The 18,138-nt window shown below is 45.1% G+C and overlaps 1 pseudogene across 1 annotated transcript in view; it reads right to left on the reverse strand.

The window, feature by feature from the left end:
- Window positions 1–10,081, reverse strand: part of LOC311320997 (neural-cadherin-like) — a 182,722-nt pseudogene extending 172,641 nt beyond the window's left edge. Inside the window, exon 1 of the transcript in view lies at window positions 9,055–10,081. The product of the transcript in view is annotated as a neural-cadherin-like (transcript). The remainder of the gene's footprint in view (window positions 1–9,054) is intronic.
- Between the last annotated feature and the right edge of the window lie 8,057 nt (window positions 10,082–18,138).

Below are 18,138 nucleotides of genomic sequence, written 5' to 3' on the forward strand. Positions count from 1 at the left end.
TGAACTCCTGCACTATGTTCTCTAATCCACCTACGCTAGATTCTCTTGCAGGATTCCTAGCAACGGCTACTATGTAAACAGGAAGAAGAGGTAAGCTGCCAAAAGAAGGTTGAAACGAAAATAATAACTACTGAAAATTATTTGAAACTAACCGGGGCGAGTTTGTCAGCAGTTTTGAAGTCATCACATTCTACTTTTGAAATGTAAGTAAAACACAAAAATGCAAATATCTTTTAATGTGAGTTTTACTTTGGAAAATGGATTGCAGTAATGTGATATATGTTGGGTGACTAGTTTTAGGAAATCAAATCATATTTAGACCGGTATGGTCCTTTAAAATGTGGAGGGTTATGCGGGAGTATGGGGTGAGGGGGTCCCTACTTAGGGCCATCCAATCCCTGTACACCCAGAGCGAGAGCTGTGTCCGTGTCCTCGGCAGTAAGTCATCTTCCTTTCCGGTGGGGGTTGGCCTCCGCCAGGGCTGCGCTTTGTCACCAATCCTGTTTGTGATTTTCATGGACAGGATATCGAGGCGTAGCCGTGGGGAGGTGAGTTTGCAATTCGGTGAGCTGGGGATCGCATCGCTGCTATTTGCAGATGATGTGGTCCTGATGGCATCAACTGCCTGCGACCTCCAGCACTCTCTGGATAGGTTCGCAACTGAGTGTGAAGTGGCTGGCACGTCTAAATCTGAGGCCATGGTTCTCAGCAGGAAACTGGTGGTCTGTCCGCAACGAGGAGGAAATGAGTCCTTAGTGAAGGAGTTCAAGTATCTGGGGGTCTTGTTCACGAGTGAGGGAACCATGGAGAGGAAGTTTGGCCGGAGAATCGGAGCAGCTGGTGCAGTTCTGCAGTCGCTTTACCGCACTGTTGTGACGAAAAGAGAGCTGAGCCAAAAGGCAAAGCTCTTGATCTACCGGTCTATCTTCGTCCCCACCCTCACCTATGGTCATGAAGGATGGGTCATGACCGAAAGAATGAGATCACGGATACAAGCGGCCGAAATGAGTTTTCTCCTGAGGGTGGCTGGGGTCTCCCTGAGAGATCGGGTGAGAAGTTCAGTCATCCGGGTGAGACTCGGAGTAGAGCCGCTGCTCCTTTGCGTCGAAAGGAGCCAGGTGAGGTGGTTCGGGCATCTAGTGAGGATGCCTCCTGGGCGCCTCCCTAGGGAGGTGTTCCAGGCATGTCCAGCTGGGAGGAGGCCGCGGGGTAGACCCAGGACTATGTGGCGGTACTACATCTCCGCACTGGCCTGTGAGCAGCTAAAGATTCCCCAGGCAGAGCTGGTTGGGTTTTTAGTCTGTCTTCTGATGTTAGCTACGTATGTATTCAAAGTGACAAATAAAGCTGTATGAATGTACTGTTTGAATATTATCCTACTGAATACTGTCATTTTAAACTGGTAGGCTATTTCAAGGCACATTATCTTGTGGATAATGGAATCTAAGCTACGTAGCCTGCACATAAACATCTGATACTGTTTGTTTTTCTGGTTTAAAAGAAAGACTATTGCTGCAACTAATACAATTTCAGAGGGTCATTATTGTTATTACAAAATATTGGGTAACACTTTATAATAATGATCAGTTATAAGGCATTTATAAAACATTTGTTAATAATGAACTAATCATTAACAGATCATTTATAAACATGTGTAAATGATTCATAAATGATTTGTAAATATACTAGTTAAACATTCACAAATGATCTGTAGATGGTTTATAACACATTTAATACTAATGAACCAATCATTAACAGATCATTTATAAACGTGTAAATGATTCATAAATGATTTGTAAATATACTAGTTAAAGATTCACAAATGACCTGTAGATGATTTATAACACATTATCAACATTACTTGTAAATGATGTGTTCAACATTAATTAATGTTAGTTAATATGTAGTAAAACATTTGTAAATGATTTTAAGAATGCCTTATTTATTTGTTTTTCGTGTTATCAAATGAGTTGTTAAACATTTACTAAAAGTCTACAAATCATTTGTAGACATTATTGCAACCCCAAAGACTGTTATAAACTACTAGTTTATAATGAATTAACCATTAACAAATCATTAAATACATGTTTATAAATGAGTCATATATCATTTATAAATACACTAGTTTAACATTCAAAAACGATCTGTAGATGAATTATAACACATCAACAGTACTTGTAAATGATTTGTTCAACATTAAATAACATTAGTTCATGTGTAGTAACTCATTTTTAATTGCTTTTAAGAATAACATTTTACAACAATTACTAGAAGTCTTTGTTTTTCATGTTTAAAGGGTATATTGCAGGTTAGAGACCCCAGGGATTCAATGTGTAGGAAAGTGATGTAGGAAATCGATTTTCATTTAAAAAAATATATACATATACACTACAGTGACTTTGGTGATAATTTTTGTTACTACCACATTTTAAAAAATCGCTAAACCGGAAGTGACGTAGACTGGGGGAGTCCGCTCATTTCAAATACATTAGAAAGACGAGACATGGCTAGTTTGTAAATGATGAATAGTTTCAACTTTAGATTGATGCATGCAAAAACCTCTACAAATGATTTATAGATGTTTTATAGACATTTATAGTTTACACTTTAGATTAACGCATGCAAAAACCTTTAGAAATCATTTGTTAAACATGAAAAACAAAGATGTCTAGTAATTGTTGTAAAATGTTATTCTTAAAAGCAATTAAAAATGAGTTACTACACATGAACTAATGTTATTTCATGTTGAACAAATCATTTACAAGTACTGTTGATGTGTTATAAATCATCTACAGATCATTTTTGAATGTTAAACTAGTGTATTTATAAATGATATATGACTCATTTATAAACATGTATTTAATGATTTGTTAATGGTTAATTCATTATAAACTAGTAGTTTATAACGGTCTTTGGGGTTGCAATAATGTCTACAAATGATTTGTAGACTTTTAGTAAATGTTTAACAACTCATTTGATAATACGAAAAACAAATAAATAAGGCATTCTTAAAATCATTTACAAATGTTTTACTACATATTAACTAACATGAATTAATGTTGAACACATCATTTACAAGTAATGTTGATAATGTGTTATAAATCATCTACAGATCATTTGTGAATCTTTAACTAGTATATTTACAAATTATTTATGAATCATTTACACATGTTTATACTGTAAATGATCTGTTAATGATTAGTTCATTATTAACAAATGTTTTATAAATGCCTTATAACTGATCATTACTATAAAGTGTTACCAAATATGGTCATACAGTACATGCCAGTATTGTATATTAAAATATGATCATCTTTGTTGACTTGGAGAGACAAAAACAAGTCTCAAAGGAAGAAGCGAAAGATATTTTCACAGATGTTCGCATTTTTTTCAGTATAAGGCAGAACGTTTATATATAAAACCTTCTACAAATCTGGATTTGTACACATGACAAGATGTGGTATTCAAAATAAAATAATGTCATTTTTTCTGGGGGGTTATATTTCTGCCAGTCTAATGGACATATAAGCTTGTGATTATGAAAAATGGGCATAAAATTACATTTTCCCAAAAATCACTCAGTGTTACTGAATGACATTTTATGAGGGTACATTCATATTAATCACAATAAAAAAGAATTATTGGCTTTATTCTTGAATATAACTAATATAAGGACATAAGTGACTCTGATGAACATGAAAATACTTTTAGGGAAGTGTAATGTCAGTGTTTGACCCATATATATATGTATATATATCACACATCCACACACATACTGAATTGCTGTTAGATAGTTTTGATTGTATTATTGATATTTGTATATTATTGTATGTTAATGATATTCTGTGCTGCTTTGGCATAGTGGGTTTTTTTCACCTGTCATGTCGATAAAGCTTATTTGATTTTGACAGAGAGAGAGAGAGAGAGAGAGAGAGAGAGAGAGAGAGAATAGTGAATGTGCAGTCAAGTCACAATGACAACGATACAGAATGTATAAACATACCTGCATGTGCAAATACTGTAGAAACAGACAGACACACACGCATACACACACACACACACACACACACACACACACACACACACACACACACACACACACACACACACACACACAGCCAAATGGAGATCAAACAACTTTGGATGCTGAACCCAAGAGAGCGGAGAGCAGAATACAGGCTACACTGATGCGCTCCAGCTGAGATGATGGAATGCAAAACAATGACAAACCAGTCTTTAATACATGCAATCTGCCTTTGTTGTACCAAGGAGTCTATCTATTCCTCTCTCTCTCTCTATGTATCTCTCTCTGTATCTCTCTCTCTCTCACACACAGACACACACACACACACACACACACACACATCCCTCTGTCTGTCCCTTTCTCAGGATACGGTTCATCAGTCTTAAAGAGGCCCTGGATTACCTCTCTGGATCACGGACACCTGTTAGTCATCAGAATGGAGACCACAAGGGTGACGACGGTAATGAAGGTCAGTTATCTTTATCTCTGAGAACTGATGAAACAACCTTTGATAGATATGATCTGATAAAACCCCCTCCATCTTTTCCCGCCGCATCGTGAGATGTCCCAGGCTTCATTAGAGGCGTTCGTCTGCTGCGCAGCTGCCTGACAGATAATCGGCCCACAGTCCCCTGCTTCCCCTCGCTGATTTGCATGACAGTGCCTTCATCATGTGACAACAGTGGCTTAGAAACAGTGAAGATTGAGGATGTTGCACAATTACTTCCTTCATTGTTTCCCCCTTCTTTTCTCCAGCCGAAATTCACAGCTTGTCAAAACATCTCACGAAGCAAGCTAGCCAGCCATGTAATGTTTCTCTGCGGCAGAAGCTCTTTGTTCCTGCAATAGCTCGCCCTCCAGCTTCAAGAGTTGTCTGAGCCTGGTTCTGTATATTCATCGGTTCCTTCTATGGGGATCGGGAGACACGAGACGCAACCATTGTTATGCTCAGTTAATTGGACCTCGGGGTGCAGAAAGGTGGAGAAATTCGAGAACAAACAGATAAATAAACAGGGGCCGTCGTATTCCCACAGCGATGCCGACTGCCAAGTGTAATTTCCCAGCTCAGTCTGGCCTGGTCTAGGGGTCTGCGACTCATTAAAGTGGTCCAAGACAGTTCTACCAAGAGCTCCGCTCAATCGCCGGTCCTGATCGGCCAGATCGCAGACCTGACTCTACCGGCTGTTTGTAAGCGATCAGGCAAACAGTCCATCGCTTGCCATTCGCGGACACATAAATTGTGTTTAGAGTGATATTTTGTGACTGGAGCAAGCGGCGCTTGCCTAATCGATAGAACAAGATCAATGTTGCACTCGGGGGGGAAATGGTGCGGGGAGCAGGCGGTAAAGGTGAGGCTGAAGCAGGAGTAAACACACCTCGGGGAAAATTACATTACATTAACAGCAGAATTATCTCAAACTAGATCAGGTTCCCCCGGCTCTCTCCGGGTTGCTTTTAGTGATCTGTAATTGAGGTAAAATGCTTGAGAATTAATTGAACTCATCCATCACCCAGAATGTGTTCTGAGAGGTGTGACTGACCATCCCTAGCTCCCCGTTGCATCTGTACCCATCCCCTCACTCACATCTCCCTCCTCCTCCTCCTCCTCTTCATCTCCCTCCTGACCTGTACCCATCCCTCACTCACATCTCCCTCCTCCTCCTCCTCCTCATCTCCCTCCTGACCTGTATCCATCCTCAAACACGCACGCACGCACACACACACACACACACACACACACACGCACGCCTCTTCCTCCACCATCATCCTCCTGCTAGTCCCATTGTCATCCTTCTGTTCTGTTCCCATGGCACCCTCTCCATGCTTTGCCCTCTGCCCTCCCTACCTGGGCTGAGCCCCTCCTCCTGCCCCCCCAGCCTCCCTCACACTCCTCCTCTCCCTCCCCCCTCCTCCTCCTGCCCCCCCAGCCTCCCTCACACTCCTCCTCTCCCTCCCCCCTCCTCCTCCTGCCCCCCCAGCCTCCCTCACACTCCTCCTCTCCCTCCCCCCTCCTCCTCCTGCCCCCCCAGCCTCCCTCACACTCCTCCTCTCCCTCCCCCCTCTTCCTCCTGCCCCCCCAGCCTCCCTCACACTCCTCCTCTCCCTCCCCCCTCTTCCTCCTGCCCCCCCAGCCTCCCTCACACTCCTCCTCTCCCTCCCCCCTCTTCCTCCTGCCCCCCCAACCTCCCTCACACTCCTCCTCTCCCTCCCCCCTCCTCCTCCTGCCCCCCCAGCCTCCCTCACACTCCTCCTCTCCCTCCCCCCTCCTCCTCCTGCCCCCCCAGCCTCCCTCACACTCCTCCTCTCCCTCCCCTCTCCTCCTCCTGCCTCCCCAGCCTCCCTCACACTCCTCCTCTCCCTCCCCCCTCCTCCTCCTGCCCCCCCAGCCTCCCTCACACTCCTCCTCTCCCTCCCCCCTCTTCCTCCTGCCCCCCCCAGCCTCCCTCACACTCCTCCTCTCCCTCCCCCCTCTTCCTCCTGCCCCCCCAGCCTCCCTCACACTCCTCCTCTCCCTCCCCCCTCCTCCTCCTGCCCCCCCAGCCTCCCTCACACTCCTCCTCTCCCTCCCCCCTCTTCCTCCAGGGCGTCAGGGGACCATGTTGATACATACAAACCTGAAACCTAAGGCCTCCCAAGGAAGGGAAACATTTCTATAACAAACACACAAACACACTCCTCATTTCTCTCCGTTTCTATTCCTCTGCCACTCTCTTTCATGCGCACGCACACACACACACACACACACACACACACACACCCCTACAGTACATACTGTAATAGCATCAAAAAAGCTCATACAGTACTACACCATGGGAGTTTCTTGACAAATTGAATGAATCCAGACAGCACAGACTTTTGTGAAATAATTTCCTTTATTAAACAAACAGCCCAACAGCCGCAAATCACACATCTAATGCGATCAGCTTCCTTCCCAATTAATTCCACCTCGCAAGGAGATATGCAAATATATTAGTTGAGGGGGAAACTAGAGGAAATAAGCAAATTGGATTAAAGACGGCGTGAGGCAAGGAGCTAGTCAGAAAGCCCAGGTCCTCTGATAGAACAGGCCCAGCTGAGGTGAGTACCACTTCCTGCCTGCCTTCCTGCCCACAGATATCAAGAAGCAAGAGGAACCATTGCGGTCTCCTCTCAGCCTCACTGCAGACTGGGCCTCTACTGTAGCTCAATACGCCTCCAGACCAATTAACCCATGCTGGCGTAAAGGCAGGAAGAGGTTTCAGGAACAAGACACAGCATCGTATTTGCTGATAAAGCCAAGGTGAGGATCTCTCTGGAGGTCTCTCTGCATGTCTTTCCATAGCAGCACCTCACCAGGTGCTGACTCACACCCAAATCACTGTAGTTCCCTGTCTACCCATGCTAATACCACAACAACAACAACAACAACAACAACAACACCATGATACACACACACTCCACCCATGCTAATACCACAACAACAACAACAACAACACCATGATACACACACACTCCACCCATGCTTATACCACAACAACACCATGATACACACACTCTGAGAGAAGAAAAGAGAGAAAGGGAGAGAAGAGAAGAGAAGAGAGAAAGGGAGAGAAGAGAGGAGAGAAAATGAGAGAAGGGGAGAGAGAAGAGAAAAGGAGAGAAGGGGAGAGAGGAGAGAAAAGGAGAGAGAAGGAGAGAAGGGGAGAGAGAAGAGAAAAGGAGAGAAGGGGAGAGAGGAGAGAAAAGGAGAGAAGGGGAGAGAAAAGGAGAGAAGGGGAGAAGGGGAGAGAGAAGAGAAAAGGAGAGAAGGGGAGAAAATGAGAGAAGGGGAGAGAGAAGAGAAGAGAAAATGAGAGAAGATGAGAGAAAAGAAGCGAAGACAAAAGAGGAGGGAAGAGGAGAAGAGATGAGAGGAGAGAAAAGCAAATGAGACAGCTCCCTCCAAATGAGAGCCAGGGAAAAGACCCTCCCTGTAAGGGTCCAGATGCAGGAGGCTGTCTAGTGAGCTAAAACTGGACTATAAAGGTCACTGACATCACTGATGTCTCTGATGAAGATGAGACAGGAGAGCAGATTCCTGAAGGACGAGGCAGAGAAACTTGGAAGAACTTAAATAGGGGAATGGATCAAATCTTTGGCCTTGGATGAATAGCCGTTATTTCTCTGAATGCTTTATGAGAAAGCCTTCCAGCCAAACACAGAATTCCATTACACGTAATGCAAATACCACACTAGTCAAACAAGATGGGGTATACAGCAGCGTCATCATACCGGCTCTAACTGTACACCTGCAATCCACAAGCCGCAGAGCCCAACATTGATTCCTATAGGAGGCCCAGGCCTGGAGGGTTAAAGACTAGACGCTCCAGAGGGATTTGATGCTCCCTGCCCCACCCAGAATCTGAGGGGTCGCCTGGCTGTGGTTGGCAGGACCAGTCTAATTCCTGGGCCTTGGCCAGTAGAGAGGGATTAGAGAGCTAATGCCTGCCCAAGGGGGGGGGGGGGTCGTGGCAGCAGTGGATCGCCACTCTGCAGGGATTAATGCTGAGAACAACTACAGCCTCATACTGTTGCTGTACATAATTCTCTCTTAACTGGTGTCAGAAGGAAATCTATTAAAAAATCCGCCCATAATGCAACCGTGATGATCGTCAAAAATCTATCTTAAAAATACAGTTTTTAATTAAATTAATTTCGGTAGCCTAGCGACACAGAGATAACATTATCATGTATAATGATTCAGCTCTCCCTTGTGGGGCAGGTAATGTGACGACCATCACACACGCACGCACGCACGCACGCACGCACACACACGCACTTGTTGCATTTGACGGTGCAACTGCAGTAGCCTATAGCCTACCAGGATTTGGTTAAATGTTGCTCTTCTGGCCTCTACAGAAATAGTGATTGGCAAGAGTTGGAACCCAGCTACAGTATCCAGAGGGTCAGACCGTATTTAAGAGCCATATCATGCATGCTGATACCGTGAATCCCCTAGGCTGAATGAGGACACGTCTGGTTAAAAGCAGATCGAGTGCGGTATCACACACCTCTTTTATCCTGTATCCTAACTGTGATTTCCACGAACGGCTCGGTCTCTCTGTCCAGATGCCGGGCTATCACGATATCCCCGCTCTCTCGCCCCACGGTAATGGGCGTGTTTGGGGACTCTGGGTCGGTCAGCTCGAAGGTGGCAGCGTGGAACCTCGCGGGACTCAGGTTCACAACGACCGAGCCGATGCTCGCGTCCTCGGACACGTTGAGGAAGATCATTCCTCCAGAGTCCAGCAGCGCCCTGGGTGCCCGCCCTGCCCGGTCCCACTCCCCCGGGCCACGCGTGGGCCATCGGTCCCACTCCCCCGGGCCACGCGTGGGCCACCGCCGGGGCGTCACGGTGATCTCCAAACCCTCACTGGTCCGAGGGGGCCACCCATGGTCCCTGGCAAACGCGTAGAACTTAATAGTTGACGACAGCCCCAGAACAGAGTCGACGAGTAAAACTTCACCCGTCTTTGGAACGACATAGAAACTACCGTTATTGGAAATGGAGAAGTACGTCAACTCTGCGTTCTTCCCGCTATCTGGGTCGTCAGCCTTCATTCTATAAAACACCGACCGGAGAGATGTGGTGTCATCTAAAGTGATGTGCACGTCTGCACTGCGAAATGTCGGTTCGTGGTCGTTGGTGTCCAAAACGTCCACTTTCACCGACGCGACCACGTAGATGACATGATCTCCTGATTCGCACGTTTGGCAACATAAACCCACACTCAGCAGGTATTGGGAGCGCTCCTCTCTGTCCAAAATCCTGGCAGTCTTTAGTAATATATTCCCCCTCTTATGATGAGCAAAGACGCGGAAATCCTCGCTGGCGTTTCCATGGAGTTTGAAGTGCATTCCAGACAGTGGACACCATTTTTGCGCGTTGATGCGCCTCGCCGGAATGGTCAGTCCGTTCACTCTAGATGCCGTCGGCGAGTTCTCAAACACATGCCCGTGAAAGAAAGGTACTTGCTGGTCTGTTTTATATCCAAAACCCAACGCCAGGAGGTAGGACAGCAGACCAGCCCAGATCATGATGATGACAAGTTGTGGGCTACACCGAGAGCTTCCGGCGCCGTGACAAAATCGTTGGAAAAACAAATCACACAACCATGTCCAAAACTGAAAACACCTTTCCCATATCGTCCTAATATCGTGTCAATTCAACTGATGCATCTGCACGTTAACTTGGTGTATCCTGTGAGATGTGCCTCTCTGTCTGTCTCTGTGCCTCTCAGCACTGTGAGCAGAGCACCGCTGCAGCCTGCTGGACAGCTCCGCGCGCGGGGGCGTGGTGCGCGCAGGGATGGGATCCTCGGAGAACCTCCACTCTCCACTAGTCCACTATCTGTACGTCCCAGTTACAGCCCACGTCCTTAGTTACATTGCGGCTAAGCTATCTCGGGTAAACTCATAGTGCGACCATAAACACTTGTACAGCGTTTGGACAATGCAGAAAGCTCTCTCTCTCTCTCTACCCACACTATTAGTCACTAACTAAACATTGGAGTTAAATATGCATGCAACTGAGGCTCTGGAGAAGACCAAGCCACAACTCCTCTAATTAACACAAACCTGATACACCTGATCTCACCCCAGTGCTAACGCTCTCACACTAATTAACACGCAGCAGGACCTAAATATGCACCTAGTGATCTACCTGTTCTCCCTCGACCTTTCCATCCCACCCCCTCTCCATCTCCTGCTCTGCTCTCAAACTCCTCTATCTGCTATATATTACAGTATATCATGCAGAGATCTGACTCATCCACCACACCCAGTGTCTCCTACCTGGATGCAACACACCAGCACATTCATTCATTCATTCATTCATCCATTCATTCATTCATTCATTCATTCATTCATTCATTCATTCATGCATGCATGCATGCATTCATTCATTCATTCGTCCATTCCTTGTCAATCGTTGATTCTACATTACACACCAGCACATTCATCCATTCATTCATTCATTCCTTGTCAATCATTCATTCTACATTACACACCAGCACATTCATTCATTTATTCATTCATATATTTTCAGTCATTCATTCTACAATACACACCAGCACATTCATTCATCCATTCATTCATTCATTCATTCATTCTTGTCAATCATTCATTCTATATTACACACCAGCACATTCATTCATTCATTCATGCATTCATTCATATATTGTCAGTCATTCATTCTACAATACACACCAGCACATTCATTCATTCATTCATTCATTCATTCATTCATTCATTCATTCATTCTTGTCAATCATTCATTCTATATTACACACCAGCACATTCATTCATTCCTTGTCAGTTATTCATTCTACATTACACACCAGCACATTCATTCATTCATTCATTCATTCATTCATTCAATCATTCCTTGTCAGTCATTCATTCTACATTACACCAGTAAACTTCCTTAGCCGTATTCCATTGTTGGTGTGGTCTCAATGTGTGTGCCGGTCAGATGTGTGTTATCCGTGTGTTAGCTGAGCAGGAAGTGGCCCCCATACGGTGGGTGCAGTGTACCTGTGGCTGCGTTCCAAATCGCATACTTCTACTTCTTACTACCAGTACCTACTACAGCTGCCCTTAGAAAGTACGTACTTTGCAAGCAGTAGGCATCCAATTGGGACATACTACCTTGTCATAACATTGCGCCTTGAAATTTGCCTACATGCGTCGCTGTCCATAACGCGACATTCGTCTACAGCTGTCACAACTCGCACATGTGACGCACATTTCCGCTGCGCACAGGATTGTGGGTCAGAATAGCCAGAAAAGCCTGCTGGCTTGCATACTGCAAAATACGACCGGATGTAGTAGGACATCCTGGTATTTTTGCCATACTGCATGTGGCATACTATGTATTGGGACATACTACATCCTGTTTTGGTATACTATATAGTAGGGTAGTATGCGATTCGGAACGCAGTGTGTTGTCTGTTACAGAGCGACGTCGTTTCCTGCTCAGCAGAGTGCTAAAATCAGTTCTGTCAGCTCTCCTCCTAGCCCGCCAACCATCCATATTCCACGCACCACGAGCTTCCCCAACAACGCTATCCACTGGGAGGTACTGCTGAACACACACACCGGGCAAAGACTCCTTACTTCTCAAACATGACAACTCAAGCAGCTAGACGCCTTTCCACAAACCTTATGGGGAGGGGCAAGAAGATCTTTCCTGGCTGGAATATTCTCAATCCAAGGATGCAGCATACTGCTTTGTATGCAGACATTTTGCCTCTTCAAATGCCCCTAAGAGTATTTACGCATATTCCAATTGGAAAAAGGCCACTTTTAGGGATAGTGGGTTTAATATACATGCTAAGTCAGAGACACATGTGAATGCAATGATTTCCTGGGGTGAATACAAAAGAATGGCTGAAAACAACACATCTATCCTGGGAATGATGGGAGCGGAAAATCTTTTCTATTAAAAACTGTAAAACTGCAATTGTTGCAAGGTTTTATTGCATGCAAGGACTGGGTTAAGTGCTCTATAAGGTGATTTTACATTGTCTTATTATATGATTCACATCGTAAAAATCACCAGAGAATGCAGAAATTGAAATCTCTGAAGTTTAAATGTGTTTGAGGAGGAGATAACCTCTGCCCCCCTGCTGGAACCTCATACCACCCTTTTGCCACCCCAGATAAAACCTTCTAGAACTGCCACTGATGGAAACATCTACGGTATGCGCGAATAGGACTTTTTTTTTTCCTTTAAAGATATCCTCATGAATTTCTACTAGTTTAATCTTCACAGTAAGAGTGAAAAAAAAATTACACTTTGTCTTGCAAATTGCAATATGCAAATTACACAATATCTCATCAAATGGGGCGGCACGTAGCTCAGGAGGTAGAGGAGGCGCGTAGCTCAGGAGGTAGAGGAGGCGCGTAGCTCAGGAGGTAGAGGAGGCGCGTAGCTCAGGAGGTAGAGGAGGCGTGTAGCTCAGGAGGTAGAGGAGGCGCGTAGCTCAGGAGGTAGAGGAGGCGCGTAGCTCAGGAGGTAGAGGAGGCGCGTAGCTCAGGAGGTAGAGGAGGCGCGTAGCTCTGGAGGTAGAGGAGGCTCGTAGCTCAGGAGGTAGAGCGGCTGGTGATTGCAAGGTCCCTGGTTCGATCCCAGCTTCCGGTGGGTGCTGAAGTGTCCTTGAGCAAGACTCTGAACCCACAAAATCTCTCACATATGTGCAGAGTTTGCATGTTCTCCCCGTGTTCGCAAGGGTTTCCTCCCAAGAACCCAATACGAAAAACATGCAGAAGAACTCTTCAGTCCGACTGACCACTTGGACTTGGGCCCCGGGCACCAGGAATGATGGCTGTCTGCTGCTCCTGGAGGAGGACGGCTTGGGATGGGTTAAATGCAAGGAACAATTTCCCCCGGTGGCCCACGAAAGTTGTGTGTGTCTATCGTCTCAAGATATGTAATGTGTGATCACCGTGTGGAGGAATAAAGCATTGTATTGGAAATCTGCATACTTTTGCATATATGTCGGTACCAAATATGTAAACAATGGATATAGTCAGGTTTAAAGTTTTACTTTTGTTTTGACAAAACACTAAAAATGACATTTTTTCAGTACCTGACATCACTCGGTACCTGAACAGGGCAGGTGCATTCACTAAACGTTACATACTGATTCTCAGATGTATTCTGCAGATATTTACAGAATGAATTGAGAATATCTTGTTGTCCTTTAATTTAGCATTTTCTGTCTAAAAATATGCCGAAAATGTATTTTAATAGGTGTATACAGTATTTCTTCAATATCTTTTCGAAATAAGCTTGTATTCACAAACCCTTCTGTAAATACTTTAGTTTTTAGTATACTATGTGGTGGAAATTCTTTAAAGTAAGGTGTTCTTTGGAAAATATTGAATGCCAACGTTCAGAAAGTAATAAGAAAGTTTCAGTCGAGATCACTTTAGTCAAAATTGATCCATTTATTAGCATGCAACAATATATACAGCATATGAATTTTTACGCGTATGAATTTTGGCGGTGTGATCTGTTCGGGGGGCCCCCTGTCTTTCACGCATGTGGAAAGCAGCAATCTAGATGTTCCCCCCCTCTGGGCCGCTTGGCCCAGAGTGCCGGGCCGGAAGAGGGAACGGCATCTAGCCCCCTGTCTCTATGACGAGTGGGCCGCGATCGGGAAGACGCTCGGAGGTAACTCAGCCCACTAAGACCGTCAAAGAGCGCCACAGGACGACTGCTGTACATTATAGTCCCTGGCCTCCACGGGCCAGCCCTTCGTGGAGTCCGAAGGAGATACAGCCTAGTGTCTCTGCCTCCATGGTGACCGGAGGGACCGCTGGATGGCCCTTCGGAGATGTTTCGGCCCACGATCACCACAGAGCGCCACAGAGACTAAGCTAGTGTAATTCCCCGGCTTCCACTAGCCGACGCATAGTGGAATACCAGAAGAAAGCAGCAATACCCCCGGAACATGACATCGACAGAACACGGGCGGAGCAGGGGAGGAGGTGGGGCGAGCGCGCAGATACGAGCGATCAGCAGTAATGGCAAGAGCGAACAATGACATGTTTTGACAGCTTAAATACATGCGCTCTAGCGAGCTGAACCAATGCTATGACAGCTCACAGTCAGCTGGTGGGTTGCGTCATACGGGGTGTGACTGATTAGCCTCTGCCGATTAGCCCGGCGTTGACATCCGTGCCTCGCCTGAAGTTATGTTGGAGACTTCATTTATTAAAGCAAAGTACCGATGCAATTTTCTCATTACAACTATCAAAACAAAAGTAAAACTTTAAGCCTGGCTTTATACATTGTTTAGATAGTAGGTACCAAAGTATATGCAAATGTAGGAGTTTTAATGAGATATTGCCTAATTTGCATAGCTAAACGTTTTTTTAAAGAGAAAGTGCAATACAAAAATATTTCTCTTCATGTGAAGATTAAACTGGTAGAAATTCATGAGGATATATTTAAAGAGGGTAAAATCCTATTTGACTAGTATCTCGCCTTAATACAAAGTCCAATATTTAACACAAACGTAATCCATTGTGTGTCTTAAGTGGAATGAGCTGTGTACTGTGGATGAGAGAGGGAGAGAGCCTCACTAAACACACACACACACACACACACACACACACGCAAAGACACACACCCCTAGGAGAGAGAGAGGGTGTTCTAAAAGGTGTCTTCAGGGAGGCAGAAGCAACAGGTTGAACACAAACTACAGAAAAACAATAAGGCAGTAATGAATAAAAAAAATCTTTGTGAAACCATTTCATCACCCGTCTCTTCTCCCAGAGATAACAGAGAGCCTGGGGCGCCAGAGAAGAAATGCTAAGTCTGTGTTCGCCTGCTGCATGCTTTCTCAATGAATAATTGACTCAATCCATTCCATTCACTCAAGAAACAGCCTGGGCTTTTTAAAGGCAAAGGAGACAGCAGGAGCACTTGGAGTGCAAACTGAAACTAGTATATATCTGTGTGTGTGTGTGTGTGTGTGTGTGTGTGTGTGTGTGTGTGTGTGTGTGTGTGTGTGTGTGTGTGTGTGTGCACGCTCTCTCTCCCTATGAACAACCTGGCAATGTCCTGTACTGTCCTGTCTGGAAGAAGAACAAGATCAGAACGGTGGATGGAGGAGTTGAGGGGAGGTTGGGGGATTACAGAAAGTCTGCACACCTCTTTCACCTTCTCCACATTTTATGCTACAGACTTATGCTGCAGTAGATTGAGTTCATTTTTCGCCTCAGACATCAACTGTAAACACCCTTAATCTAATACTTGGTTGATGCACCTTTGGCAACAATTCCAGCTTCATGGCATATCCTCGCAAGCTCCGTCAGGTTGGGTGGGGAGCGTCGGTACACGGCCATTTTCAGCTCTTTCCACAGATGTTCAATTAGATTCAGGTCTGGGCTCTGGTAGGTCACTCAGGGACATTCACAGACTTTCTCCGAAGCCACTCCTTTTGTTCTCTTGGCTGTGTGCTTCGGGTCGTTATCATGTTGGAAGGTAAACCTTTGCCCCAGTCTGAGGTCCAGGTCCAGGTTTCTTCATGGCTGCATTCATCTTTCCCTCCATCAGGACTAGTCACCCCGTTCCCGCTGTTGAAAAACATCCCCACATCATGATGCTGCCACCGCCATGCTTCACTGTAGGGATGGTATTAGCCCAGTGATGATACCTCCATGCTTCACTGTAGGGATGGTATTAACCTGGTGATGATACCTCCATGCTTCACTGTAGGGATGGTATTAGCCTGGTGATGGTACCTCCATGCCTCACTGTAGGGATGGTATTAGCCTGGTGATGATACCTCCATGTTTCACTGTAGGGATGGTATTAGCCCGGTGATGAGCGGTGTCTGGTTTCCTCCAGTCGTGACGCTTGGCATTCAGGCCAAAAAGTTCAATTTTGGTTTCATCAGACCAGATAATCTTGATTCTCATGATTTGAGAGTCCTCTAGGTGCCTTCCTTTGATCCCATGGCTTGGAGTTTGCTCTGACATGCAAGGTCAACTGTGGGACCTTATATAGGCAGGGGTTGGCTATCCCAATCATGTCCAATCAATTGAATTTACCACAAGTGGACTCCAACTAAGTTGTAGAAACACCTCAAGCAGTGTCAGTGGAAATAAAATGCACCTCAGGCCACTTTTGGGTGTCATATCAAAGGGTGTGCACATATGATACATACAGTATGATATTTTACATTTTGTTTTTTAATTATGTTTAAACGTTTTTGCCGTGTCATTATTGTAGACAAAAAAATAACTCAATCTATTGTAGAATAAGTCTGTAACGTAATAAAACATGGAGATGGTGAAAGAGGTGTGCAGACACTCCGGCTTGACTGTGTGCTTTCAAGTGACTCTCAAAATGAAGTGCTGAAAAAAATCATGAAATAATGGTCTAAAACAGACAGCTGAGAATGGATGGCCAAGCACCGTTTATTAGAATTCAGCTGGTGCACCTGAAGAATACTAAACCAACCCTTTCTGGTTTTAGCTACTATATAACATTTTCACCAATAAAAGGAACCATAATGTTTTCGTAGAGCGTTTTCCGCTAGGGAGGACGGAGCAGAATAACTTCTCTCAGAATGTACAGTCTTTAGTATAGGAACAGATGGTGGTGGAGCCACCTCCTCCCACCACACAGGCCCAGGGCCGCTATAGGAGGTGAGGAAACAGAGACTCATTCCCATCTAGAATGACTGCTAATGGGTCTGTGTAGGAAGGCCCCGGAGGGCACATAACCAGACCGACTAGTAATGGAACTAATACAATACGTGAAATCAGGGTTCGTCCTCATGGTAGTCATTGAGGTCAGAGGTCATATGCATCTACCGAATAGTGGGATGGCTAGTATTATCGACCTGTCACTGAGTGAAAAGATGTCCCTCGTAACTCACGGTGAGTGCCACAACCTCACCTCTTCTGAAGACATTGGTCACACTCTCTTCAATATAATTTAGTGAGATGAGCATGACTGATGAGAGCATCGATCGCTTCGCTCTGATAACAAATAGCTGCTCCCCCTGAGGAGAACATCCTCGCTCAGCGGGTCTTTCATATCAGTCTTGTGATTAGCAGGGTGTCACAGGCTAAGGCTAAGTGATTAAACCCACAAAGCACCATTGATTAGGATTAGACCTTGTTCTCGCTTTAGAGAGTTAGGCTCACATACTCGCTCGCTAAATGGATTCTCCCAATATCACAGGCCCAAGAAGAGACAATCATTACAAATGAAAAGATAATGGAAACAGTTGAGCTTGATGTCTCTGTTCTGTCAGCCAGTCTGAGACTAATGACGTTATCCTGATTAGAAAAGACAGGGATCCTTCTGATAGAATGGAATGGACTTTGATGTTCATGCAGGAAGTTCTAACCAAGGCTAGCACGGTAAGACTGCTAGCTTTACACTGGCAACAGGTCACGTTCATTGGAACTGGGATGGATGGCCCAATTTATATATGACCTATCATACAGGTGTAAAAGATGCAGTGCTGTCTAAAAAAATCCTGGCACCGTGAAAATTGTTGCACAAAGAATTGTTAAATCGCCAGTGGTGGCACAGGTAGTACTAGATGTCGGCTTCTCGTTCCTCA

This window comes from Borostomias antarcticus (assembly GCF_949987555.1).
Source record: "Borostomias antarcticus genome assembly, chromosome: 18".
In the NCBI taxonomy this organism is placed as follows: Eukaryota; Metazoa; Chordata; class Actinopteri; order Stomiiformes; family Stomiidae; genus Borostomias; species Borostomias antarcticus.